Source organism: Notamacropus eugenii, chromosome 6 (genome assembly GCF_028372415.1).
Source record: "Notamacropus eugenii isolate mMacEug1 chromosome 6, mMacEug1.pri_v2, whole genome shotgun sequence".
Classification (NCBI taxonomy): Eukaryota; Metazoa; Chordata; class Mammalia; order Diprotodontia; family Macropodidae; genus Notamacropus; species Notamacropus eugenii.
This window is the reverse complement of record NC_092877.1, coordinates 359,479,779-359,507,510: the sequence shown is the minus strand read 5'-3', so window position 1 is coordinate 359,507,510 and position 27,732 is coordinate 359,479,779. Positions and strand designations below refer to the sequence as shown.

Genomic DNA, 27,732 nt, shown 5'->3' with positions numbered 1-27,732 from the left:
TTTTTAAGTTGTAGGAGTCATAAGGACATAAACTTCAGTTTGGAAAATTCAGTGATGTGGAATCACTTATTCCCTGACAGTGTTGAGCAAATGAGCCATTGTATTTGGGAAAAAAAAAAAAACACATTCTTTCAGTCTTTTAGTGATGGAAGCAGATACAATTTTCTATATAGTCTTTCAGTGCTGACTTCTGATCCTCCTCACTTGTACATATTGCTGTTCTCTGTCTCCCTTGGAGAGCAATAGATGGAAAAAAAATCTTGAGATTATCTCTTAGGATAAGGATTGCTCAAAAGCATTTTTTTTTCAAATCTCTACTCCCCTTCCCAAGGCCTTAATTGTCGCATCTGTTTATCCATACATAGGATGTGATTCGAGAATGCACTATAGTGAAAAGGAACCTTTTGCCTAGAACTTTTCCTCTTGAGAGGGACATGATACTTCCATTGATATGTGAGAAATATTTACTTAACTTTGTTGTTTTACCAGAAATTTGTAGTTGATAATTTCCCAACCAGTCAGAAAATGTGTGAGGGGAAAGTTGTAAAATTTGTGTCATTTAATTATATATTTTTAAACTTAGTATACTCTGAAACAACAACCTAATGCTTCCTAAAGTGGTGCTGTCCAGGATAGTAAACCTTCATTATAAAGATATGTCACTTTCCTTAATATTGATAAATGTGATTTGATGAAGTACTCATATATATGGTGCTTGGTGGTGGCAGGGGCATTTGTCACATGCTCATTAAATGTCAGATCCTTGTTGTTTCAATTAGCACCATTGTCACCATTGGAAGAATTAGTAATATTGTTGTCAAGTAGGAACCTTTTATAATACTAAATGAAACTGAACTTATTGTTGTTCACACTGCAGCTTAATATTTATAAGTATCTGATGATTTTATCCACTGATGGTATAAAAGGTCAATCTTATCCTTTCCTCCATAAATGAAATATACTCTCTTCTCTTTCCATGTGTCCTCCCAAATCCAGTATTTATCCCACCTGTGACACAGGTGTCACAGAAGCATGGCATGCTTCTAGCTAAGGAAGGGAAAATTCATTGTTCTATCCCTTCATTGTCATTTCCCTATCTTCTAATGATCCCATCACATAACCTCTTTGTTTCAAATGCTCCTAGTGATTTTTTAAAAAATTTATGTGATTGTGTGTGTGAGTGCGTGTCTTCGTATGTGTAAGTATGTGTTTCCTGAATGGAATAACAGTAAGACAAATATGTAGACTAGGACAATGAAATGAATGATTTCATTGATACATAGAAGTAATTATAGATCAGCACCTTCTCTGCAACTTTTAACCTTAAATATTCTTATAGTGCCTAGAACATTGAGCACTTCAATGACTTACCCAAGATAAGCCAGTAGAAGTCTTCCTGCTTCAAGTCTAGTTCTCAATCCATTCTGCCATTTTACCTCTATAAAGAACACACAATAAATACTTAATAGCTTTTGGTTGATTTTATATATGTATGTATGTATGTATGTATGTATGTATATGTATATGTACACACATATATGTATATATAGTATATCTCTATGTAGAGATATACTATATAAGCACACACATGCACATATACATAGGTGTGTATGTGTTTATGTATATGCATATGCACATGCCTGTCTACATATATTTGAATCTTCCCAAGTGCTTGAGGACAGTAACAATGTCTTTACTCCTTCACCTTCCTGAGAAGCTTTGCAAAATGAATGCACAAAACAGATAACCCACTATATGCTGATGAATTCATTTCTTAAGCAAATATTATCTATCATTTGCAATGCATGTAATTCATGCATGTAATTCATTATCTGAATGATTTAAATTTTCTTGTGGTCATTTTTCTGAAAAATCTGTGGTTGTTATTTATAAAGGTTTCAGGTGATACAATCTCAGAATTTTCAAATATTTGAAAGATCATTTTCACATTTGATGTTGTTTTAAGATAACCTAATATTATTTTTTATTTATACTTTTTATTTTTAAGTTCATATTTATTCGTAATTTATCCCTGCCTCTTCCCCTACCTAGCATGCCATGCCTTGTAACAAAGATTTCCAAAAAAGAGAAGTCATTATAATTACAGTTGTTATCTTTGTTTTTTAAATAATTTTTATTATTGTAATCTTTGTGAATACTGTTTTCAGGTTTTGATTTTAAATTCTTCCATTTTGAGGAAAGGCCCAGGCCAGCCATCCCTGATATGCCTCTAGTTCTCCTTACTTTATTGTCATTCCTTAGCAGCCCATTTATATTGCACCACTCCTCATCATCCCTCAAATGCACCCCAACTTCTTTCTCCCCTTGATCAGCTTTTACTTTAATCTCCATTTGAAGAAAGACCTACACTGTTCATCCTACATTCCTCTGCTCTAATTCTGATATGGACAGTGTATTGTCTTCCTTTATCAGAATGTAAGCTCCTTGAGAGAAGGGGATATCTTTTTTTCCTAAAGAGGAAACCTAATACTTGTATCTCGGATATCTAGTCCAGTGTCAGGCAGGTAATAAGCAGTTAATAAATGCTTATTTACTTGACTTGATAGATTAACTTTGCACGATTTCATGAGAATCCATTTCCCCTAAATTCATTTTCATCATTGCCCTTTTTCTTGTTAGAATTTTTACCCATTCTTTAGATCTCAAAAACTGTGAGAATTTTCATACTTTCCAAATTCTAAACTGTCAGATCTGTTGGGTAAATGTAATTATTTCTCTGTTTTCAGGACAAGTTAGTTTCAAATCAGAAAGATCTTTCTCTGTTCACAATGAACTAAATGTTCTCAAGCCATAAACGAATAATTACTTGATTTTTCTTTGAATCGATTTTCTTGAGATAGATTATTTTGGCTGGAGTTAAGTGGAGGAAGGATAGATTATTTTGCTTCTCCCCATCCTTAATTTTAAATAGTTACAAATTAGAAAATAGATTAGTTTAATTTTGATGCCTGTAACAGATATATAGAAAGACTAACAAATTATCTATATTGCTTTTATAACAACGCCTGGTTAGAGATTGGCTGGCCCAAAGCTCTCTGGGATGTTTTTTTTTTTTTTTTAATTTTTATTTATTTATTTTTAATTAATTTATTTAACTTTTAACATTCATTTTCAGAAAACTTTGGGTTCCAAATTTTCTCCCCTTTTGTCCCCTTCCACCACGCCAAAACACCGAGCATTCTGATTGCCCCTATCACCAATCTGCCCTCTCTTCTATCATCCCTCCATTTCCTTGTCCCTATCTTCTCTTTTGTCCTGTAGGGCCAGATAACTTTCTATACTCCACTGCCTGTATTTCTTATTTCCTAGTAGCAAGAACAGTACTCAACAGTTGTTCGTAAAACTTTGAGTTCCAATTTCTCTTCATCCCTTCCTCCCCACCCATTCCCTTTGGGAAGGCAAGCAATTCAACATAGGTCATATATGTGTAGTTTTGCAAATGACTTCCATAATAGTCATGTTGTATAAGACTAACTATAATTCCCTCCATCCTATCCTTCCCCCCATTGCTCCTGTTCTCTCTTTGGATCCTATCCCTTCCAAAGAGTGTTGATTTCAAATTGCTCCCTCCTTCCATTGACCTCTGCCCTCTCTTCCATCATCCCTCTCCCCCCCCCCGCTTATCCCCTTCTCCCCCATTTTACTGTATTGTAAGATAGGTTTTCATACCAAAATGAGTGTGCATTTCATTCCTTCCTTTAGTCAAATGTGATGAGAGTAAACTTCATGTTTTTCTCTCACCTCCCTTCTTTTTCCCTCCACTAAAAAGTCTTTTGCTTGCCTCTTTTATGGGAGATAATTTGCCCCCATTCTCCTCCCGATATATTTCTCTCTCACTGCTTAATTGCATTTTTTTAAGATATGATCCCATCCTATTCAATTCACTCTGTGCTCTCTGTCTCTGTGTGTGTGTGTTCATGTGTGCGTGTGTGTAATCCCACCCATTACCCAGATACTGAAAAGTTTCAAGAGTTACAAATATTGTCTTTCCATGTAGGAATGTAAGCAGTTCAACTTTAGTAAAGTCCCTTATGACTTCTCTTTGCTGTTTACCTTTCCATGCTTCTCTTTATTTTTGTGTTTGAAAGTCAAATTTTCTTTTCAGCTCTGGTCTTTTCATCAACAATGCTTGAAAGTCCTTGTTTTCATTGAAAGGCCATTTTTTTCCCCCTGAAGTATTATACTCAGTTTTGCTGGGTAGGTGATTCTTGGTTTTAGTCCTAGTTCCTTTGACTTCTGGAATATCATATTCCATGCCCTTCGATCCCTTAATGTAGAAGCTTCTAGATCTTGTGTCACCCTGATTGTATTTCCACAATACTTGAATTGTTTCTTTCTAGGTGCTTGCAATATTTTCTCCTTGACAAGGGAACTCTGGAATTTGGCCACAATGTTCCTAGGAGTTTCTCTTTTCAGATCTCTTTTAGGTGGTGATCTGTGGATTCCTTGAATACTTATTTTGCCCTCTGGTTCTAGAATCTCAGGGCACTTTTCCTTGATAATTTCATGAAAGATGATATCTAGGCTCTTTTTTTGATCATGGCTTTCAGGTAGTCCCATAATTTTTAAATTGTCTCTCCTGGCTCTATTTTCCAGGTCAGTTGTTTTTCCAATGAGATATTTCACATTCTCTTCCATTTTTTCATTCTTTTGGTTTTGTTTTGTGATTTCCTGGTTTCTCATAAAGTCATTAGCCTCCATCTGTTCCATTCTAATTTTGAAAGAACTATTTTCTTCAGTGAGTTTTTGAACCTCCTTTTCCATTTGGCCAATTCTGCTTTTGAAAGCATTCTTTTCCTCATTGACTTTGAACCTCTTTTGCCAGTTGAGTTAGCCTATTTTTCAAGGTGTTATTTTCTTCAGCATTTTTCTGGGTCTCCTTTAGCAAGGTGTTGACCTGCTTCTCATGCTTTTCTTGCATTTCTCTCATTTCTCTTCCCAGTTCTTCCTCCACCTCTCTAACTTGAATTTCAAAATCCTCTTCCATGGTCTGAGCCCATTGAATATTTATTCTGGGTGTTTGGGATACAGAAACCTTGATTTCTGCATCTTACCCTGATGGTAAGCCTTGTTCTTCCTCATCAGAAAGGATAGGAGGAGATATCTGTTCACCAAGAAAGTAACCTTCTATGCTCTTTTTTTTTTCCCTTTTCTGGGAATTTTCCCAGCCAGTGACTTGACTTCTGAGTGTCCTCTCAACACCCACCTCGCCTCCAGATCTGCCCAGCTAGTGCTTATGGGCTGAGATTCAAATGCTGCTTTCCAGCTTCAGGGCTTTGGTGGGGGCATGGCTGCTATTCAATGTGAGATTAAGTTCAGGTGCTCAGGTGGGGGCAGGGCCACCACATGGGGCTCAGTTCTCTCAGGGGGTTTATGTGGAGACCTTCAACAATGAATCCAAGCTCCTGCCTGTTTTGGGAGCCCCAGTCTTCTGCTGCCTCTGCTGCTGCCTCCCGAGGGGGCCTGAGTTATGGGGACACCCCACTCCCTTTTCGGTGAGCCAAAAAGACTCTCTCACTGACCTTTGTTACTGTGGGTAGAAGGACCTGTGTGGCTGCTGGAGACTCTGTCCCTGAAGCCTGTTCCGATCTGCTCCCCTTGGTGCTGAGTGGTCAAGGCAGGGCTGGGCTCTGCTCCAGGTCCAGGGCATGACGGACCTTTTGTGTGGTTTTTCAGGTCTCTCTGAAACAGAAATCTCCTCCACTCCATTGTTCTGTGGCTTCTGTTGCTCCAGAATTTGTTGGGAGTTCTTCTTTACAGGTATTTTATGGGCTGTGGAGCTAGCATACGTGTATCTTTCTACTCCACCATCTTGGCTCCTCCCCTCTCTGGGATTTTTAATTTCTCCAAGTTTGGGAAGAGAGGGTATGGATGTTAGATTAGCTTTTGGAATTGGAGAAGAAGATTTTCATATACAGTAGTAAGAATTTGGGGGAGTTTTCAGGAGAATAATGACAGAAGAAAGGAGAGTCAGCAGTGGTGTCATAGCAGCAGGTAGTGTCTGCTCCTTCTGAAGTCCTCTTCCTCAAGCCAATGAAAGATGACCTCTATCTAAATGAATAAACTGGAAGCTATGTGTGCATGTGTGCATGTGTGTGTGTATGTGTGTGTGTGTGTGTGTGTGTGACTGTGTGTGTTTTGTTGTGGGCATTCATTTAAGAGAAACATGCCAGCTGAGAATTGGCCAGCCACATCTTTGTCCCCAGTCTTACTTCTGTTGGCATATTTCTTAAATTTATTCTCCTTAAGATTACTTTTGCTAGACTTACATTATTTCTCACCACACCTGTGGTCATCTCTGTCCTGCTGCTGATTGTCTTTTTGTTTGGAGCACAAGGGCAAAATGTGAACCAAAAAGGAAAGAAAAATCTGTCCTAGAGCACAGCTGGGAGCTCAATCCCAAGCACATTGTTTGAAAGTTGTGCCCTTAATTTTTTGGAAAGTTTATGCCCCTAGGTGGAGGCATAAGCAGGAATCATTTCACAAATTCAGTGACTGTCCATTTCAGATTCATAACATCTCCAAACTTGCTATGCACTCTATTTTTGTTGAGCTCAAAATCATCTGTAAATATTTTACTAGAATAAGGTGGATCCCAACAGCATGTCAACCTTCCTCTAAGCAGATATTGGTCAGTTAATGAAAAGTAACAGTCAAGTCATTCAGCCATTTCCTAAGCCACCCTAACTGCAGTATCATGTACCTCACATCTCTTCAACTTCTCTACAAGAATGACTGAGTTACAACCTAGCTCAAATAGAGGAGAGGAGACTTGTTCCCTTCCCTTTCCCTTTGGGCTCTATGTCAAGGGCTGATGCGAAACTCTATTGAGATTCCTACCAGTTTAAAATGATTAGAGCTGGCAATGCACCCAGTTGTCTGAGGCTGGGGAATGTCTAATCAGTTTGGCATAGGTGACATTGCTCAGCATTCCACCTAGTGGATGTCTACTAAGTTTTATGGCATTGCAACTGGGAGGAAATAAGCATCTTCTTGGTGAGTAGAAATTGAAGATCTTTATGAGGATGTTTAATATCAAAAGGCTTATTATCTTCAAGATAAAGCCCAGATTTATTTGCCTTAATGTAAGTCCTCTCCAGGTGGTTTTAAACAACAATCTAAATTCATCTCTGATTATTCCTCAACACAGACCATTTGCTTTAGGCCACAGTGTGGCCTTCTTACATTTTCTTAACTGGAAATTCTTAACTAGGAATTTGTGTGTTGATAATGTTTATCCTTTTGATCTGTTGTGAAGAATTTCCCTTTCTTCCCTCTCGACATAATAACTCTACATAGTCTAATTATATTCATTCTTTTAGAGGCAGCTAGATGGTACAATGGATAGAGTATTGGGCCAAGAGTTTCCAGGAAGATGTGAGTTAAAATTTGGCTTCAGACACTTACTAACTCTGAGACCCTGGGCAAGTTACTAAATCTCTGTTGTCCTCAGTTTTGTTTTCAACTGTAAAATGTGGATCATAATAATTCCTACTTCAGAGGGTTGTCAGGAAGTTCAAATGAGATATTTGTAAAGTACTCAAAACAATGTCTGGTGCATAATATCTGGTTAACATTTCCCTTCAAGGCCCAGCTTAGGTCCTTTCTTCACCATGCAGTTTTCCCTGAACTAGCCATCAGAGCAATGACTTCATTCTTTTTTTTTTTTTTAAATATCTGGGGCAGGGTCCAAGACAACCAGAGTAAAGCCAGAACACTGGCACCATGGAGAGCAACCTGTGAACAACTTTAGACAGCTGCTGAAGAAGCCATGCCGGTGGAGATTGGGATGGGAATTAGGTCATGATAGGACATAGCCCACCTAGAGTTTGTTTAACATCTGGTACCTTCCTCCTTTAGATAATTATTACTAATGAGGTGCAGAGCTTGTTGTTTACACAATTGTGACTGCTGTGAGCATCATCTAAATTAAGCATCTTGAGATAAAATCTGAGTTCCCCCAACCTAGTTACCTCTTACTGATCTTTCTGACCCACAGCAATCTTGCTCTTCTCCCAACTCCATCAATTAGTGTTTGGAATATCCATTTGTCACTTAATTATAGTCAATGCCATATTCTTATTTTAGTTTCTAGAATGTATGAGTTTTGTTTTCTTAACTTGCAACTGTGGATCCATCACATGGTATTATTTGGTTAGACGAAGATATCTCATTGGCTTTTACTTTTAGACACACTGAGAATTGTACATTAAGATTCTAGATTGTGAACTGAAAGCCACTGCAGAACTCACCTCACCCAAACTTCTCATAATTCAGATGAAGTAAATGAGACTCAGGAATAGATGAGAGCTAAAATTTGCTCCCAGCATTTCTGGGAGTCACTAAAGGTCCTCGGGGTTAATTTTTCTGTAATATTTTGTGTTGATTTTTTTTTTCTCTTTCCCTGTTTACATTTAGATTTAATCTTCTTTTGCTGGTTGTTATTTTTCATATATTTCACAGTAACAGTATCTGATACTTGTGTAGCATGTTAAGACTTGCAAAAAGCTTTATATCTATTACCTCCATTTATTCTGAAAGCAGTCCCATGATGTTCATACTACAAATATTATCATCCCCAATTTACAAATGATGAAATCAAAGTGTAGAAAATATTTTATGACTTGGCCAAAGTGACATGAATAGTAGGTGTCAGGGATAGAACTTGAACTTAAGTCTCACTGTCATGAGCGCATGCTGCATGTTCCCTTTTATGCATGCTATCTCTGAGTGTTTCTTTGACTACTCCTTGGTTCTATTTGGAATTTCAATTCAGCATGTGTCTACTATGACCAAAAAGTTGTGCTGGGATACTGGTGGTAAAATGTCTGTGTTCCAATGGTGCGGTATCTGTCAACAGATAAATATGATGACTAAGGAGAATATGGTAACCACAAAGGATATTGAATTTACCTCAACTTGTGAACAAACATTTTGATGAGAATTTTTAGAAAGAGTTCAGCATTCTGAAAACACTGAATAGTGGAATTCTGTTTCCACATTGAGAATATTATCAACAGTATCAGTGATGTTTAGATGTTACATTTGCTGTGATTATTTTTACAGTTGATACATGGTAAAATATTTGTGTTTTTGCTTTATTAGTTTTATAATATAAACATAATCAATAAACTTGATGTTTAAGTCTAAGATATTAAAGGAAAAATAAAGGCATGTGTATTATATATATATGTGTGTGTGTGTATAGGTATTTATACACATATGAATACATACATAGTGAATGAATAATCTATTCTTACAAACATGTATCTATGTACATATGCAGAGAGGAAGAGAAAAAGAGATACAGAGGGACAGAGGAGTGTATAGGAAAAGTTTAATAAACAACAACAAAAAACCCTGACGATGGGGTTCAGAGCTAATTGATCATTTAATGAAAGATATTGTAAGCGTAGTAATTAATTGACAATGTTTAGAACAGATTTTGGTTTCCTTAGTACCTGACCTGAATATGAATAAACTAGTAATTCACATAACAGAGAGCTATAAGGCTTGTTGTTGCTGCTGGATAACACGAACCCCACATAATCCATCCCCATAAACTATATATGAATGTTAACATTAGTCATAGCTTCTAAAAATCTGATGTATATACTGATAAATGCATATATGTGTACAAATGGATTGTGCACATAAACTAGTTGCTGGGGACAAAAAAGACAAAATGAAAATAAATCCATAGGATCTTCTGTTCTACTGACTGTATCTAGATAGAGGGTATCTTTCTGTTTATTTCTAGTTTCACATATTTTTTACATTATTTTCTTGATTCTTATCTGAGAGATTTATGTCATTGTCAGTGAAAGAACATTGTTTCTCATTTCAACCTTGATCTCTTTCACCCATTGTCTTGACTTCCTGATAAAAGCATCTTATATGTGTTACAATCAATAGAAGTATTGCCTTTAAAGGATGTAATCTGGTGGAATAATGCATTAATACTCAAATAAGGTTTTAAGGTCCTCTTTTTCATCAGGTGTTCTTGTTTCATATTTATTGAATACCAGCTCTATGTTAGGCTTAATCTAAACATTGAGCTTTTAATTTCCTCACTATTTGCCCTTCTTTATAGTGACAATCATTTAAATATTTTTGAAAGACCAGGGGAAAACTACACAAGATGGAAAACCGCATATTTAAGCAAAAAATGTTCAGACTCTACTGCTCTTATCCTCAGTAGGAAGCAAAAAAAGAACATTGATTTCTTTCAGGAAAACATATACCTGTCTAGGAAACTGTTCAAATAGATAGAATGCTACAAATAAGTAAATAATACATTTGGGAACATGGTATGCTAACTCTCCAGTTTTTCAGGAGCACAAGAACTCTTAAAAAGACAGAGGAAAATAATCTAAATAGGTTTCTATGTACTATGCTTTTGTCTTGTTTCTGATATATTTATCCACATATTTCATTCTTTACACTGATATAATTTTTATTTCATACAATATTATATAATTTTTCTCCTAATTCTGCCTTTGGACCATGTTATTCTCATTTTTTTTTGCATGGTCTTTATTGTTCCTTCATGATTATGAAAATATTTTTTTTTCCTGAATTGAAAAACTTTAGAAACCATGAATATAACATTAATTTACCTCTTATATGCTTTGCATATAGCAAATAATAAATCATTTCCACTCATTCGTTCATATACATATATGCATGAATGTATGTATGTATATATGTACATATATACATAAATACATACTTAGGCATTGTTATTTCTCTTGAATATTATTGAACAATGAGTCAGTCAGATTGGACTGTCTCTAAAGACTCATCTACTTATGACATCCTATTAATTCTGTTTTAAACTCTGAAGCCCCAATAAAATTTCTACCTCATTAAATGATCATGGTATAGAGGAAACCCTGCGTTCTTGAAGGTTACGAAGCAGATATAAATAATGTTCTCTGGAAGAGATTACCTAACTGTAAACCCTTCATGTATGGTATTGGTGACAAGTTGTCTTTACGATCTCAGGACTAGCCTAAAGAAGTCAGAGAGACTTTGCACCAGTATTTGGCCACTAGGAAATGATTCCTTTGCCCATGAAAATATTTTTAAAAATAAAATATGAATTGATGCTCCTTCTATCTAATAGTAGCTCTCCCATTGTGAAGTAAAGATAATACAGTTGAAAATACCATCTAAGTTGAGATACACACTCCATCTTGTGTTTCTGTACTCATAGTGACAGAGTATGGAAAGGTGAGGGGTGGAAAAGGTCCTTTGTAAGACATATTCTCTGAGCCATTTCTAAACATTCATTTAAGTATAGTTCTTATCACGTGAGATCTTTGTTCAAGGACAAATATATTGTTAGGAAGCAGCTGGCAGAAAAAGTGTAAACTTTTTATATCAGAGAATCTTGGGTTTGAATTTTCAGCTCTTCTACTTTATACATTTGTATAAAATAAGCATGCCAGTTAAGTTCTCCAGGCTTTGATCCCCTTGTCTGCAAAATTATCTAAATCAACTAGAAATTCCTAGAAGCCCTTCACTACGAGGCTATTAGAGAAATTAAAACAGAGAAATAGAGAAAATTTTAATCCAAATTAAATCAGAAGACAAAGTGGAGTCAAGTGTATTTCTTGAAGGATCTGCTGTGAAGGAATGATGAAAAAAAATAATCGACTGCATCCTCTTTCCAGAAGAAATAAGAAAAACAATTTTGAGACCCTTGGTCATTTTCCTTTACAGGCATCATTATAAAATAATACAAAAATTGACCAAGGTGATTGCAGTATACCTTCCAACATCTGTGGCACAAAACAAAATAGAGATCTATAATTTGGCAAGCTCCTCTTAAGTAAGTCGACAAACACCTGGATATGTTGTGAACAAACACATTCAGGTAGAGACAGAGATCAACTGAGTTGAAAGTTAGAGAGAGGTCAGGAAAAATGATGATTGATAAACAACCATTAGCTTTGTCCAGCTTTCATGAAAGAGAGGGACAGGCCTCCCAAGATGCCTTTGAAAAATAGCTGGAGGAAAATCTCCAGCAATTTGGGTACATAATTTCTGCACTATGTTTAGGGCGACAAGAAAAAGAATTGTACAGGATGAGAAGGTCCAGAGAGGCCACGGTATTTACAAGTGGAAGGAATACCTTTGCTGATAAAATCACAAATCCATTGAAATATGAACTCTTTCATATATATATATGACAGCAATGTTTTGTTTTGTGCCTCCTTCTTTCATCTTTACCTAGATTCTACCTTTTAGTGGACTTAAATTCTTTTCATAGGAGGGATGCTGCTTTGGTGCTGGAAGCAATCACTATCAGAAACTACTTTCTAAAATTCTTTTTTACAAAGAATATTGTAAGGTGGCTAACCCTTTACGAGTTTTCATTTTATGCTGGGATTATTCAAAGGAGAAATTGAGCAACTGTGAATGGATTTGAGACAGTATAGTAGTGTACTAGAAATAGCATTAGGTATGAAGCCTGAAAATCTGAGTTTGAATTCTCAGTCCACCACTTTTTTGCAGAGTAAGCTTGGTTGAATCATTTATTTCTTAAAGGTTCAGTTTCCTCACTTGTAAAATGTGTCTAATAATAGTTCTCTCATTGTGAAGTAAAGATAACACAGTTGAAAGTACCACCTAAGATGAGATAAAATGTAAAGTGTTGCCCTTATCATGTAATTTCTATGGGCTGAGAGAACTGCCAAAAGTTATTTATGCCTTTGGGGATTTTCATAGATGCAAAATGGCTTAAGCTTTTTCTTTTACTTACAGCAATATTCATTCAGATTTTAAAGATTCACAGAAAAGCATCAGATCCAGAACATTCATAGTCCACTGGCTGTGGACCAGTGATTCACGTCTCCAGGAAAGTTATGTGAAAGAAGGGAATGAGTGTGTGTGTGTATGTGTGTATGTGTGTATGTGTGTGTGTGTGTGTGAGAGAGAGAGAGAGAGAGAGAGAGAGAGAGAGAGAGAGAGAGAGAGAGAGAGAGAGAGGGAGGGAGGGAGGGGAGAGAGAGAGAGAGAGAGAGAGAGAGAGAGAGAGAGAGAGAGAGAAGGAGGGAAAGAGAGAAGGAGGGAAAGAGAGAAGGAAGGAGAGAGACACACACATTCACAGACATATATACAAGATAGTCTGATAGGAAGAAGAAAAAAGGACAATTTTCCTTTCTAAAGATTATAATTTCTTTCTTTCCTCAGCTATAAGTTAAAATACACTTTAACGCCTCAATTAAAGGCAGATACACACAACCTTCAAGCACACGTATGTATGCTGTTCACATATGTTTGTGCATAAACATTTGTATTTGGAATGATTTGTCCTGTTATTTGGATAGTATGTAACAATTTAAAATGGAATTGAGTCACATGCTTTCTTGATCTAGAAGTGAGGCAAAAATAAGGTGAGTTTCTCAGAATGGAGTGATTTCATTCAATTAATGAAACTTTGAAATCTGAGCTTAATAAGGGTATTGAATAAAAAGTGAATCTTTTGGTGTAATCATTACGGACAGAAACTCCACAACTCTTCTTAATTCCATACCAATCCAAGAGAGCTTAAAAATGTTAAACAATTTTCTAAATGCAAAGATTATTTACATGGGTATATTTATCTGATGATTTTGGATATGGTAAGATGCAAATGTACTCAACACCTGTGATTTTAACAGAGCATGGGTTCTTTACAGCGACACAGGATTTAATCTTTCTGTATATCACTATCTGTTCTTTGGGAGTTATGGTGACCCTCCACAAATGGGAAAAAAGTCATCTTGGCATTTTGCAATTAACTAGATCATGTTCTTGTTTGTCTTACTATGAGTTTATCACAGTTAATATTTGGAGTGTTTTCAGCTTAGTAAGACCTATCAGTTCTGTAGCTCCTGTGCAGCCTTTCAGAACTCAGAGCAATCTTCAAACTATATTGTGGTATCAGAAGAGGATGTTAAAGGGTGACTGAACCTATCTGATACTTATGGAATATCCTTGGATAGGAAAATAAGACTGACAGGCTTCCGAACTCTGATCAATATAGTGACTAATAGTCACGTTAGAAGATTGATGATAAAGCTTGCCTCCTATCTTGTGGGAGAAAGGTGGTGGATTTTAAATTTAAAATTTAGTATACAATGTTAGACATGACTAATATATTGATGTGTGCCTGTTGAAATGTTCTTCTTTGTTATAAGGTAGGAGTCTATTGTATAAAGTTATAATTGGAGTCAGGAAGATTGGAATGCAAAACTTACTGGCTTTGTGACTCTGGGCAAGTCACTTATGCTTACTCAGCTTCAATTACCTGACCTGCTAAATGGGGATAACAATCGAAGAATACTGTGAAGATTGAATAAGGATACACATATATATTCATGTATTTCTATAGAGATCATATATATATATATGTAAACTTTAAAGAATTACACAAATGCTAACTATCATTATTATTATTGGTTATTGTTTTCTGATGTATAATAAATGCTTTTAAATTGATTCATTCATTAGAATGGTTAGAGGGAGTCATGAGGAAGTTATAAAGATTAAAAACATATCAATAAAGCATTACTCAAAAGAACACAAATCTTTATTGAGAATATTGTTAACTTTATTACAAAGGAATCCACAGGCAAGAATGAATTTCTTGACAGGGACATGCAAGGCAACCATGCCATGTAAACAGAAGAGAATCATGAATGACTGAATGTCTGCTAAAGGCTGAAGATGATTCTATATGTGAAGCTTTTCTTGTATGCTCCATTGTGTCACATCTGACATGTCACAATATTTTGTGCTGTCACATTGGGATATTCTGTGAAGCAGCTCAAGCAGCATAACAGATTGTGACAGAAAACATTTAGGCAAAAAATATATTCACTTATTTTTTTCAGATACTTACTTTCATTTTGAATCAACATACCAAGTTCTGAATGGGGCTGACATATTGGGGTGAATGGTCATATCCATTGTTCTCAGACTATCTTTCATTTGGTATATATCTGACCTTTCACACACATATGTCACTTTCAATGTGTATTTTCTTTCTATAAATCAATGTTAGCTTGATAAAAAAAAGCAGATTTTTGAATTCAGATTGGAAGCAATATAATACAGTTGAACTCTTGAAATTCTCATTTCCTGGTATCACACTTGTGTGGCATTAACTTGTGACTGACTAACTCACCAAAAAATGACACCAAGAGAATTAGGGTGCCCTGAAGCACTGTACTTTTCAAAATGTCAGAATATAATATTAGAGACATGTACTTTATTGAGGGTAGGAGTTGCTTAGGTGATACTTTGTGAAAAGGACATCAGTTTTAAGTAGAGTATATTTTAAAGTTCCATACTTCTGTATTCAGAAGCAATGTTTTGGGTAATGTCTTTTCTCATTCTGCATTCTGAAATGTACCCAGTGTGGTACAAAGGAAACCTTGCTTGGCTTGGTGCTACAAGACACAGGTTGAAATCCCAATTATATTAAAAAGTGCTTATCTTACTTTGTGCTAGTCAGATCACCTTTGGTTCCTCAAGTGACTCATCTACAAAAAAGGGGCTTCGATTAAATTATCTCTAAGGTCCCTATCAGCTCGTCATCAGTGATCCTATGAGTGGATGAGCTTTGGGATCTTTTAAAATCTATGGTCCTTGATATGTGTGTATGTGTATGTGATATATATATATATATATATATATATATATATATATATATATATATATATATATATATATATATATATATATATATATATATACATATATATGTGTGTGTGTGTGTGTGTGTCTGTGTCTGTGTCTGTGTGTCTGCGTGTCTGTGTGAAAATAAAAAAACAGCAGACATGCATGCAGTAGTAAATTTTGTGGATCAAAATAGCATGCTTCCTTTTTGTTATAGGCCTATTTTATAATCCTTACTTTGAATTTAGTTTCTTTCAAAGTTCAACCTCCTTATTCATGAAGCTTACTATTTCCTCCCCTGATTACCTTGTATTTACTTTGCATGTAATTGGTATAAAAGACCATGGATAGGGAACTGGCCTCACAATCAGGAAGACCTGAGTTGAAGAATCATTCCTGCCACCTGGTAGCTGTCCAAAGTGACCTCAGACAAATCACTTAACTTCCTAGACCTCTAGGCAGCTAAAAGTATAAGTTGAAGATAAATTGTTAAACATTAATAGTACAAGAAACTCCTTGCTAGGGAATGGTTTTATGAATTAGATTATAGATGTACCCCCACACCACACATACATGTCTAGACACAAATATACATGCTTATATATTCTACATGCAAAAGTTGTCTTACCTGATGAAATGTAAAAAAGTTCCCTGAGGGCAGAAAATGTTTTATTTTTGTCTTTTTCACCTTTAGTGATTTACCTAATGCCTGGCACATAGTTGAAACCTAATAAATGATTGTGGTTTAATAGACTGATATTCTCAAAATAGAAAGGTATTCTAGCAGTATTGAAATGGAACAATTCCTAGCTCTCCTATTAAGATAGTACAGTGGAGGGGAGAGCTGTACTGACTTTATCATGCATCCTTATGCATACACCTTAATTCTGACATATAAATCTCTGCTAATCCACCTCAGGGTGTCTCTGGAGCAGGAAATGACAAGTGAATGAAATTGGATCATAGTACTGAAATGAACCATAGCTGAAAGACATCTATGCCTCATTATCAATTGTGACTGAAGGTAGAATGTGGATTATGAGGAGTGTGCTAATACCTAATCCCGCTGCTTCCCTGCTATCATACAATTGATTGTCTAAAATGTGAACTATAACATTGAAGGTCCAGCCAATAAGTAAGAGATCAAATATCCTTCATTTTGAACAGAAGGTGGAGAGTCTATGATCCATAAGAATTTGCTATTGTGAAGATTTATTGGGGAACGTTAATACTCCATGTTCTGTCTGTTATGAAAGTGACACTCTTTGAGGTTCTGAGGTTTTGACTCATCTGTGCCCTCTCATCTGTGCTTTTATAGGATCAGAAGAAAAATGTTATCTGCTAGACTTTCACTGTGAAGAAGATGAGAACAAATGTGACCTCTCCCTGGGACAGATGACAGATTGTCAATGATTTTCTTTGGATTATTGGCCAAGTTTTGGCAGCCCAGAGATCTTTTAGAGGTAAGTGAGGTTATAGTGACTTTGAGCTAGTAAATGTACATAATTTTATTAAGTTTAGGCTTCCCACTCTTTAAGTCATCTATCTGTTTTTAGGTAAGTAACAAACACATAAGTTGAAAACAATCATGTTGGCTGTAATTTATCTTTTTGGGCTAAGAGGTAAGTAGTGATTGTACTTGAGAAATATCCAGTATATTTTTCTTTTAGACAATGAATCTACATACCAATCTATAAAAGGCAGCATGATGTGGGAGACTGAGAATTAGGCTCGGATCCAGGAATACTGGATTGAAATCTCACCTTTGATGTAAATTGACTGTGGGACATTAGGTAAGTCAGTTAAAATCTTAGTCAGGATTCTAGACAGCTAAGATTAAAAATTCCAGAGAAGATACTCCCTTGTAGAGGAAATTGTCTCATCTAGGAATTGCATATACCAATTAAATCACAAATCCAGGATAGATAAAGAGACAGACAGATGGTTGGATAGATAGACAGACAGATAGACAACTAGATAGAGGCAACTAGGTGTCACAATGGATAGAGTCCTGAGTCTGGGATCAAGAAGACTTCAGTTTGCATCTGACCACAGATACTATCTGTGTGAACCTGAGCAGGTGTTTAGTTTCTGTTTTCCTCAATTTCCTCAACAAAATATTCGTGATAATAACATATCTTTTATAGGGTTTGTTAACCCTGAAAGGAACTCTCTTATGTTATACACCAACTATCAGCTCTGAAAAAATAGCATGAAATAAACCAAAGAGCTATAGAGATTATAGCAAAAGCTTTATCTCAACTGTCAATTCTGAAAAATAAAATAAAGTACCAAAGAGCTCAGAGATGTTATAGGCAAAAAGCCTTCTTTATTTCATTGGAGGAGGGAAACTAGACATGGGTGCCGGGGTCTCCACTACCACCATGGAGACACAAGTCAGTGAGGTTAAGCTTTGACACATATAGTTATGCCTGGCAAAGAACTAAGTAGTAAGGTGGAACCACAGCAGTGAGGTATAACAACAAGGTAGGTTTGCTTAGTGACAAAAAATCTATTCATAGTAGAGCTCTGTGACCAAAACATGGCTCCTATAGGTGCTTGTTCAAGCTCAGGGACCATCTGGGCCTGGTCTGATCAAATTCTGTAATTTAGCACAGCAGAGTTCATCCAGAGAATGAGAACAAATGAATCTTGTTATGCCAAGCTCAGGGCACATCTTGCTTTTTGGGCTATAGCTCTGGAAAAGAAAATATCTCTTGATTGTAAAAAAAAGAGAGGAGGTTGTTCTGATGCTCAAGTGAAATGGTATTTGTAAAATGTTTAGCACACTGCCTGGAACCTAGTAGGTGCCTTAACCAATCCTTACCCCCTTCCTTTCACTCTTATAAAGCATTTATTAAACATTTACTATGTTTGTTCCAGGTACCATACAGATACAAAAACAGGAAACCAAGATAATTTCTACTCTCAAAGAGCTTATACTCTAACAAGGGAAGGTAGTAGAGGGAAGGTAGAAATTAGGGGTCTTGTTGGATGAGTAGCTACCAAAATAGAAACATGGTATCTAGTGCATTGTGGAAGGTAGGGGCCATAGTGAATAGAGTGTTGGGCATGAAATCCGGAAGACTCATCTTCCTGAGTTCAAATCTGACCTCAGATACTTTCTAGCTATGTGAACCTGGACAAGTCACTCAATTCTGTTTGCCTCAGTTCTTTATCTGTAAAATGAGCTGGAGAAGTAAACAGCAACGTCTTTTTTCAAGAAAACCCAAAATGGGGTCACAGAAAGTCAGATACTACTGAAAAATGACTGAACAACAATATCTAGTGCATCGATGGGGTAGACCAGAGAGTAAGTTGGAAAGAAAGTGAGGAGTATGGTCCAGGCTTTTAATGATTTGTGAATGCAATGTAAATACTCACCAAAAACAAGGCAGCCACTATGTTTACCTACTGAAGATATGCAGAATGAGGAAAGTATAGTGCCTTTTGGAATAGATGTAAACAGAGAAATCAGTTTTGCTTTCCTTCTCCTGGATGACATTGTGGAGTGAAAGAATGGCAGTAGTCTGGTCCATAGAACAGACTCTCAACCACTCTGTGTGTGTGTGTGTGTGTGTGTGTGTGTGTGTCTGTGTGTCTGTGTGTTGCACCACTCATAAGGATGTCTGCTCCAGTTCTCCTTCAAGGTTCTGTCATGGCATGAAGGTGAGCCTGAGCTCTTGAAAGCAATGCCAAAAGTTCAGTCTCTGGTAGGTGCTACTAAGATGGAAATGCTTTGATTTCATGCCCAGAAAAGGACTATGTATCTGTTGGCCAAGGACCAATCTAGTTAATTTCAGAGAATCTCATTCTGAGAAATATAGCCACTAGCTAATTATTATTGTTATTCTTAGACCACAGGAGCTCACGTAGGATAGCTTGCTATGGTGGGAGTGGGTTGTTTCTATAACCACGACACTTTTAAAATTTTAAAGAAGCCATAATAAATTCTGGCTAATTCCTTCCCAAAAACTTTTTATTGAGGGCTTGATATGTTCCAAGCATTTTATAAAGCTTCTCTGTCAGAAAAAAGTTAACTTTGAAGTACTAGATGAAGTCATTTCTGCCCTCAGAGAGCTTACAATGTAGCATAGGGTATTAGACAAGTGTCCACAATAGAAGATATATCCTGGGTGCTATATGAGGAGTACTATGTTCAATCTTTTATTGTAAAGGTCTCCTCCAGCTTTTAGTCTCCTCTCATCTATTCCAATCCTCATCTAGAAACAGAATCACAGAGTATCAGAGTAGGAAAGGGTCACAGAGGCCATCTGATGAGACCCATCTGTGGACAAGAATCCTTTCTACAACTTAACTGGCTAGTAGTCAATTAGCCTTTGCCTCAGAACTCAAAAGAAAGGGGGAGTACTCTATCCCTATGTAACCGGTTTGTCTTTGGGAAGGCTCTAATTTTTAGAAATCTTTTCCTCCAAATAAACTTAAAGCTGAATCTCAGAAACTGCTTCCCGTTACTCCTAGTTTTGTCTTCTGCCTCCAAGTACACCAAGCCTTAATCCCTCTTAAATACGATATCGTTTGACTAACTTGAAGACAGCCATCACAGGCAGTCATAATCTTCTCTTCTCTTATACATATATATATATATATATATATATATATATACACACACACACACACACACACACACACACACACACACACACACACACACATATATTTCAACCAACAATACATTTAATGATCTGGAGTTTGTCTATCTCAGTTATCCTACGGGCAATGCTCTCCAGCCTTTTAATGTCCTTCCTACAATATCATGATGCAATTGTCATCTGATGAGACTAGAATGCACTGGAGACTCCAACTGCCCTAGTCCTGGATATTTTGCTTGTCTCAATGAAGTTTAAAATTGCCTTAGTTTTCTTGGCTGCCATACAATACTGTTGCTCATTGGAGTTGTTGATCAGTCATTCAGTTGTGTCTGGCTCTGGGATCCATAGAGTTTTCTTGGCAAAGATATTTAAGTGGTTTGTCATTTCTTTCTTCAGTGGACTAAAACAAACAAAGGTTAAGTGATTTGCCTTGGCTCACACAGTGAGGTCAGATTTGAACTCAGTTCTTCCTGACTCTAGGCCCAGTGCTCTATCCACTAAGCCATCTAACTGCCTTCATTATTAAATTTACAATCCATTAACACTACTCCAGCCTCCAACATCTTTTTCAGATGAACTACCATCTAACCACAAGTCCTCTATCATGTGATATAAAATATAATTTTTAACACAAATGTAAGACTTTGCACTTATTCCTATGAATTGAAATAAAGAATTAAAAAAATTATTAAACACAATATGCTAAGCCCGGTACAAAATGCTGGACATATAAATGCAAAAGACAAAAAATAATACATTAAATAAATGTCAGCTTTTTAGATTTATTCCATGTTATCCTGTTATGATCTTTTTGGGTACCAAGTTTGTTTTTCAGTGTTTTATTTATCTCTCCCAGCCTTGTGTCAGGTGTGAATTTGAGAAGAATCTTATACATGTCTTTATTAAATTTTGTGATATAAATATTAAATAGCTCATAGAGGAAAACAGATTCCTGAAGCATTCCTCTGAAGAACAACTTTGAAGCTGAGATTGAATAATTAACTTACATTCCTCTTTGAGCACCACCATGCGAACAGTTCCATATCTACCTAACTGTACCTCCCTCTGAGATTACGTTCCCTTTGCGCTATGCATCACTTTTATGAACATGGTTCTTTGTATATTTTCTCCGTCACTAAAATGTGAGCTCTTGGAGGGCAGGGACTATCTTTGCTTTATATTCCTAACACTTAGCATGGTGGATTGTAGTAAGTACTTAATAAATGCTTGCTAGTTAACTGACTGTTCTCATTGAATCCAAAGCTCTTCATTTAGTCTACAGAAATCGTATGTGAGGTTTTATCAAATGCATTGCTAAAATATTTGGACCATTCCCATTATCTGTCAAAAATGAAGTCTGACATTACCTATTATGGACAAAACCATGCAGGCTTAAAAACAATTTTTGCATATCATTTCTAAATGTATTCCTCCATTCTCTCCTTTGACACCAGCCAGTAATTCCTCTCATTGAAAAAAAAATAATCAAAACCTACCCACATCACAACCATTTTAGGGGCATGTGAACCATTCTAAACCCATAGTCCACCACTTTTCCAGGGAAAGGACAGGTAGTACGTTATGTCATATATCCTCAGAAGTCAAGACCTGTCATTGTAATTACTTTTGGTGTTATTTTTGTAATTAAACATTTTGTAGTTATTTTATATATTGTTTCTTCTAGTTCTGTTTACTTAACTTTTCATCATCTCATACAAGTCTTTATTATTTGTTAGATTGTATTGATGTATCACACTTTATTTGACTGTTTTCCATTCATGGAAGCCAACTACATTTCTTTTTACCATTATAAAAATGCTGGTATGAATATTTTGACATATATGTGGCATTTATTTTTATCCTTGACTTCTTTGGGCTATACGTTGAGCATTAGAAATTATTAGTTAAAAGAAACAATTTGTTGACCTTTTCTTTCATAATTTCAAATAATTTTGCTGAATGTTTGTATCAAATCGTACAACCCAAAATTAATGTATGTGCCCGACTTTCCATAGCATCTTCAACATTAGAGTATTTCCATTTTTTTTTTTTTATTTCCTTGCCGTTTTCTGGATGTGCGGTGGAACTTCACAGTTGTTCTAACATTTATTTCTCCTATAGTGAAAGACTTGGAACAATCTTTCAAAACTTCTTAATAATTTGCACTTCCTTCCAAAACATTGTAAATTCCCTACATATGTATCCTGTTTTTAACTAAAATTTGATGTAATTTCCTCACGCTCTCTCCAAATGACAGCTTACTTTTTAATGCTAGCTTTCTTGATTTTTCATGTGTTTTCTCTTTCTCTTTTTCTCTTTATTGATTTACACTATCCCTTGTTTGGTCAAGGAAACTTGATCTTCCTAGCCTGAATTATTAAGAGTATTTCCATCTATTCTCCTTTAATTTTTCCTTAAATGTGAGCTCTTGCATCCAAATGGAATATATATTTGAAACATGTTGTGATATGTAGGGTAAAATGCTACTCCAAACCTACTTCTTTTGTTTTGGCTGACACTTTTTCATTTTTTTATGAACTACTCTACTCATCAAGAGTCCTGACTCGAGCAGATTATGTTCTGGGGTGGGGGATGAGTTTAGCTATTTCTGATTTGTTATTATATCTTTACAATCACTGCTTTCTTTTCTAGATATTCATTAACTATACCTTTAGTAATAATACATTAAAATGTTTTGTTAGAAATTTTAGTCAGATTCACTAGTATAGTTTATTAATGTTATTCTGTTTTCCTTTTTTGATAGGCAAAACAATATTTGCTTTTCTCCTATTCCAGAGAACCTTCTTCTGTTAAATGCAGATTTTTCCAAAAGTCTTCTTACAACTTTAAGGGAGCAAAATATAAAACTTTACTAAGAATTTTGAGATATCTTTTATGTCAAAGTTCACATTTGTTATTTCAGCATTTGGGGTTGTAGTTCATCTGAGCTTGGTGACTTGACCATATTAAGCAGAAATAGGTGTTGATTTAAAAAAAAATTCCATCTTGGGCATCAACACTTTAATAGATATTTTTCTTGTCTTGGCACAGAAAACAGAAGTATAAGGGTTAACTATTCGTACTTTATGGCATTCATTGTCACCTTCTTTCCACTATTTTGTAGATACTGTTTTGTTCTAGACTTTCCTCTTTTTCCCCAGCATATCAGAAAGACTGTTTTATTATCATAAGATTTAATTGCCATTACAGTTTGTTAAGAGCTTAGCCCCTGACACAATTTTTAATAGGGTCATGACACTATTTAACATTCACCATTCACCATGTGTACCAACTTTTACCTTGTTTGCATGACAATTTATTACCTAAGTTGGCTGACAGTTTCTCTGTGCATCCACAATGTTCAGACAAGTCTATTGTTTCCTTCCTCTTTGGAATTATTTTTCTTTATCTATTGAGAGTTTCAATTTCAGGAGATTTTTTTTCCTCCTGGACTAATTCTCTCTGTTGAATTTTAGTCAGAAAGACCTTACCACTCTTTGATTTCTGCCAAAATAATTCTCCTGAAGCATGTCTAATAAAATCATAACCCCTACTAAAACACTTTCCATTATTTTCTTTTCCTTATGGGATGAAATACAAATTCCTTCACTTATTATCCAAGGCATCAACAAAGTCGCTCTAATTTCTCTTTCTTGATTTTTTTTTCAAATTACTCCATTCACTTTCTCTTCCACTTAAAACATTATTTCACTTTACTCTGTTGACTGTGTATCTTTGTCTTCCCTAAAATTAGAGCACATACCTACTGATATTATTTTCTTCCTTTTTGGCCCAATTTAGATGAAACCTCCTCCTTCATGAGTACTTATGGGACCCTCCCAGTAGAAAGTGAGTTTACTTAAAATTTCCTAACACATCATCTGGGTCAATATGTTATTGTTACCATATTTCACATCATTCGTATTTGTATATATGTCATATTGTCCCTATTACATTGCAAACTCTTTATAAGTATGATTAGTTTTATTTCCCATCTTTCTGTCCAGAGATCTCAGCAAAGTGACTCATAAAAATATATACGTTATCAGTGGTAGTAGTATTAGGTTTCTATTTTAATATTTGAAATAGAGGTGCCAATACTGGAAATATAAGTGCTGATCTTGACCACAAATATTGAAAAATATTAATATTAATATTGAGCTACTAATTCAATGATGCCTTTAATAGAAGCATCAAGAATCCTCTGTCCACATAGAAGGGGTTTGGTTGTTGCTATATTTGCACAATTGGAGAAGAAAGAGAAGGGAAGACCATTTTTACAGATATTCTTCCATATCTCTGAGATTTATTATGATAAAGTACAGAAATATAGGTAATAGGTATTGGATAACCTTCTTTCAAGTCTGGCTCTATACCCCTTCTTTGCCTTCAACTCTCTGGGTCTCAGTTTCCTTATAAAATGAATGGGTTGAGTTACAGGATTTCTAAAATCTTTTCCTAATCTAAAAGCTTCTGATTCCAAAGATTTTATAAAATGCTTAGAGAGGAAAAAACATACATACATATAATAGCTAAAGGACAATTTCACAGAACTATCAAGCCAACAAACTATAATACAGTGCAGAATGCCTAGGTAAGTTCTAAGGCAACATCTTTGTTAAAGCTAGATAAGATATGTGATTTACAGAGGCAAATTCACCTCATCAGACGTGTAGCTTCACACTTGCCAAAAATGACTGGTGAATGGTCTCCACAAGACTAAAAACATTCATCCTTTAAATCTGAGTGAAATGTAATTGTGTTGCAGCTGGGCTATCTCATATACTCTGGGTTCGAAGCCATGTTCAGGTCGTCTAAACATTGAATTCTGGGAACTTTCCCAGCCAGTAATCAAGGCAGGACCCTGTGGCAGAAATCCAGTGCAGATGCTTGGCTAGATGGTCACCTCATGTTTTCTGCTGACTTCTACTACCTCTGTTTTGGCTGCCAAGAAGTTCTGGACCAGAGCCACACACAACAGCTCAAAGTCAGTGGAACCAGTAAGCTCTGTGAGTTCAGGTGTACTGATCTCCAGGAACCTAAGAGGCACTGAAGATTGAATGATCGCTGCAGACACGTGAAAACAAAAACTCCTTAGTTGGGTATCAAAGTGATCAAGAACATTTCTCAGTATTTAGTTTAATTAGAATATCCTTAAACACCACAGACCAAACCAAATTGTATTCTGACAGACTTATAAGGAATTAAACAAAGAGGTTTTCAAAAACTAGCTTATCAAATGTCATAATCAGAATTCCATCAGGAAAAATTAATGAAAAAAACATAACTCAGTTTTATACAGTGCTTTAAAGTCTGCAAAAATTTCTTTTGGCAGATGCTATTATTATTCCCATTTTACAGATAAAAAACACTGAGACTCAGAGAAATTGATTGTCTTGGCCAAGATCATATGGGTCCTGTCAGAGGTAGAATTCAAACCTTGATATTACTGATTCCCAAATCCAGAATTCTACCCATCATGCTATACAGATAAGGTGAAAGAAGCCCCAGACTCTCAGTAATAAAGATGATGATGATAGCTAGCATTTCAATGTTTTACAATGTACTTTACATATAATATCTCATTTGATTCTCATGACATTTCTAATAAATAGGTGCTATTATTTTTCCTATTTTATAGATAAGAAGGCTGAGGGTAAGAGATGTTAAATGAATTGTAGAGGCTCACAGAATAAGTAAGTATCTGAGGCTGGATTCCACTCCAGTTCTAGCACTCTATACACCAAACAAACTAACCTCAAACTTATATCTTGCGATATTACAAATTTGTGATGTGGCTGGTCAGTTTTGAGTCTATTCTTTTAGATTTATAGAAGATTTTACTTGTCAAGGTCCTTAAAGTTCATCTAGTGGATATCCTAAATCGTCAACTGAAGGAACTGAGGTCCAGAAAGTCTTGCATTGTCCTTGCATTTTGATCTCTCTGGATCACAAGCTTTGTGAACAGAGAAGTCATGCTTTATGTTTTGTATCACCAGGCATTGTCTTTTACAGGGGTTGAAATATAGAAGTCAGTTTGCATCACATTAGCATGTTTTATGTTGTTCTACAGTTACTCTTTAGTTATTTAGTGTATGGATGTATGTGACTGTCTTTTATTTTAAATCACATTGTAAGATGAATCATTGTATCTCAGTGCTAGTAAGATATTGGTTAAATAAGATGACATTAAAGTTTGCTATTGGTAACACAGTTTCCACTTAGTTTTACATGGTCAGTTTCTCTCCCTTTGAATAGAGGCCCGAAATGTAGAATTCAGCTGGGAATTAGGTTTTGCTATGCTGAGGATAAAAGTATGTCAGCATACTAGGCAGGCTATATTGAGACTTTTAGATAGTAATTCAGTTGGCCTCTGGGGAGTCTGATCTTCAGGGAATTTTTATGTTTCATTTCAGTCTCTCAGAATGGAGATGAAAGATTTAAGAAAAAAAAGCAATGGGGAGTCAGAATAGGAGAGAAAGCAACATGTGCAAGGAGACTGTTCCTTAGTGCAGTAAGATTGGGCCATTTTTGTCTCTCTTGTTATATGAATGAGGGAAAATGATTTTAAAATCAGTCATATGGTGGACTAATCAGCAAACAAATTTGTCTTCTGGAGTGAGAACTTGATTACGTGACTGATTTACTATCTTCATTAGTCAATATGAATCTTCTTTTTAGACACATATCTCTTTTTTATATAACATAAGGCTAGCAATACATGCTTTGTTCTTGTGGTATGCATTAGATGTGACATTTTTGACCTTTCAACAGGTAGCACAAGAAACTGTACAACTCTAAAATTATCACCTAATGGTCAGCACTGTATGAGATCAAGAGCTCTGAATTCTCAGTCAGTAAATCTGAGATTTCATTACAAGTTTTGTTAATGACTTTTTATCTATATAACTTTGGATGAAATAATTTGCTTCTTTGAGTCTCAATTTGCTCATCTGTAAAATAAAAGAATTAAAATATACTAATCCTTATTACCTTTTTAAAGTCACATAGTAAGTTTATTTGAGACTTCATTGAAATTCTAAGATTTATTTGGAAAACGGAGAAAACAAGAGATAGGTCCCAGAGAAATGATGGCTCAAGGGTAGGTCTTCTTGTCAAAAAGCTCTTTATTACTGGTTCTCAGGGTGATACAAGTTGTTAGATTCTTTCAGAACCAGTTATGATATTAAAAAAAAAAAAACTATTTGTGTTCTCCTAAATTTATTTTTCTCCTTCCTTCCATTATTTTTTTTCTTAATCGGACCTGTAGAGTCAGTCAAGAGAAATAGTGAACTAATTCTCAGAGGATGCATTAGCACCAAAGCCCAGAGGAGGCTGCTGGCCATGGTGCTGATGCAGCTGGGCTTTCACACAGCACAGCTGTTACTATTGAAGGCAGATTAGCTAAGATTGTAGTGTGAGCAGA

The 27,732-nt window shown here is 35.7% G+C and overlaps 1 long non-coding RNA gene across 5 annotated transcripts in view; it reads left to right on the top strand.

The window, feature by feature from the left end:
- Positions 1–27,732, top strand: part of LOC140510166 (uncharacterized) — a 182,419-nt gene that overhangs the window by 71,925 nt on the left and 82,762 nt on the right. For all 5 annotated transcript variants that reach the window (XR_011969125.1, XR_011969128.1, XR_011969127.1 and 2 more), the window contains exon 2: positions 17,012–17,156. This is a non-coding gene — a long non-coding RNA (uncharacterized lncRNA). The remainder of the gene's footprint in view (positions 1–17,011; positions 17,157–27,732) is intronic.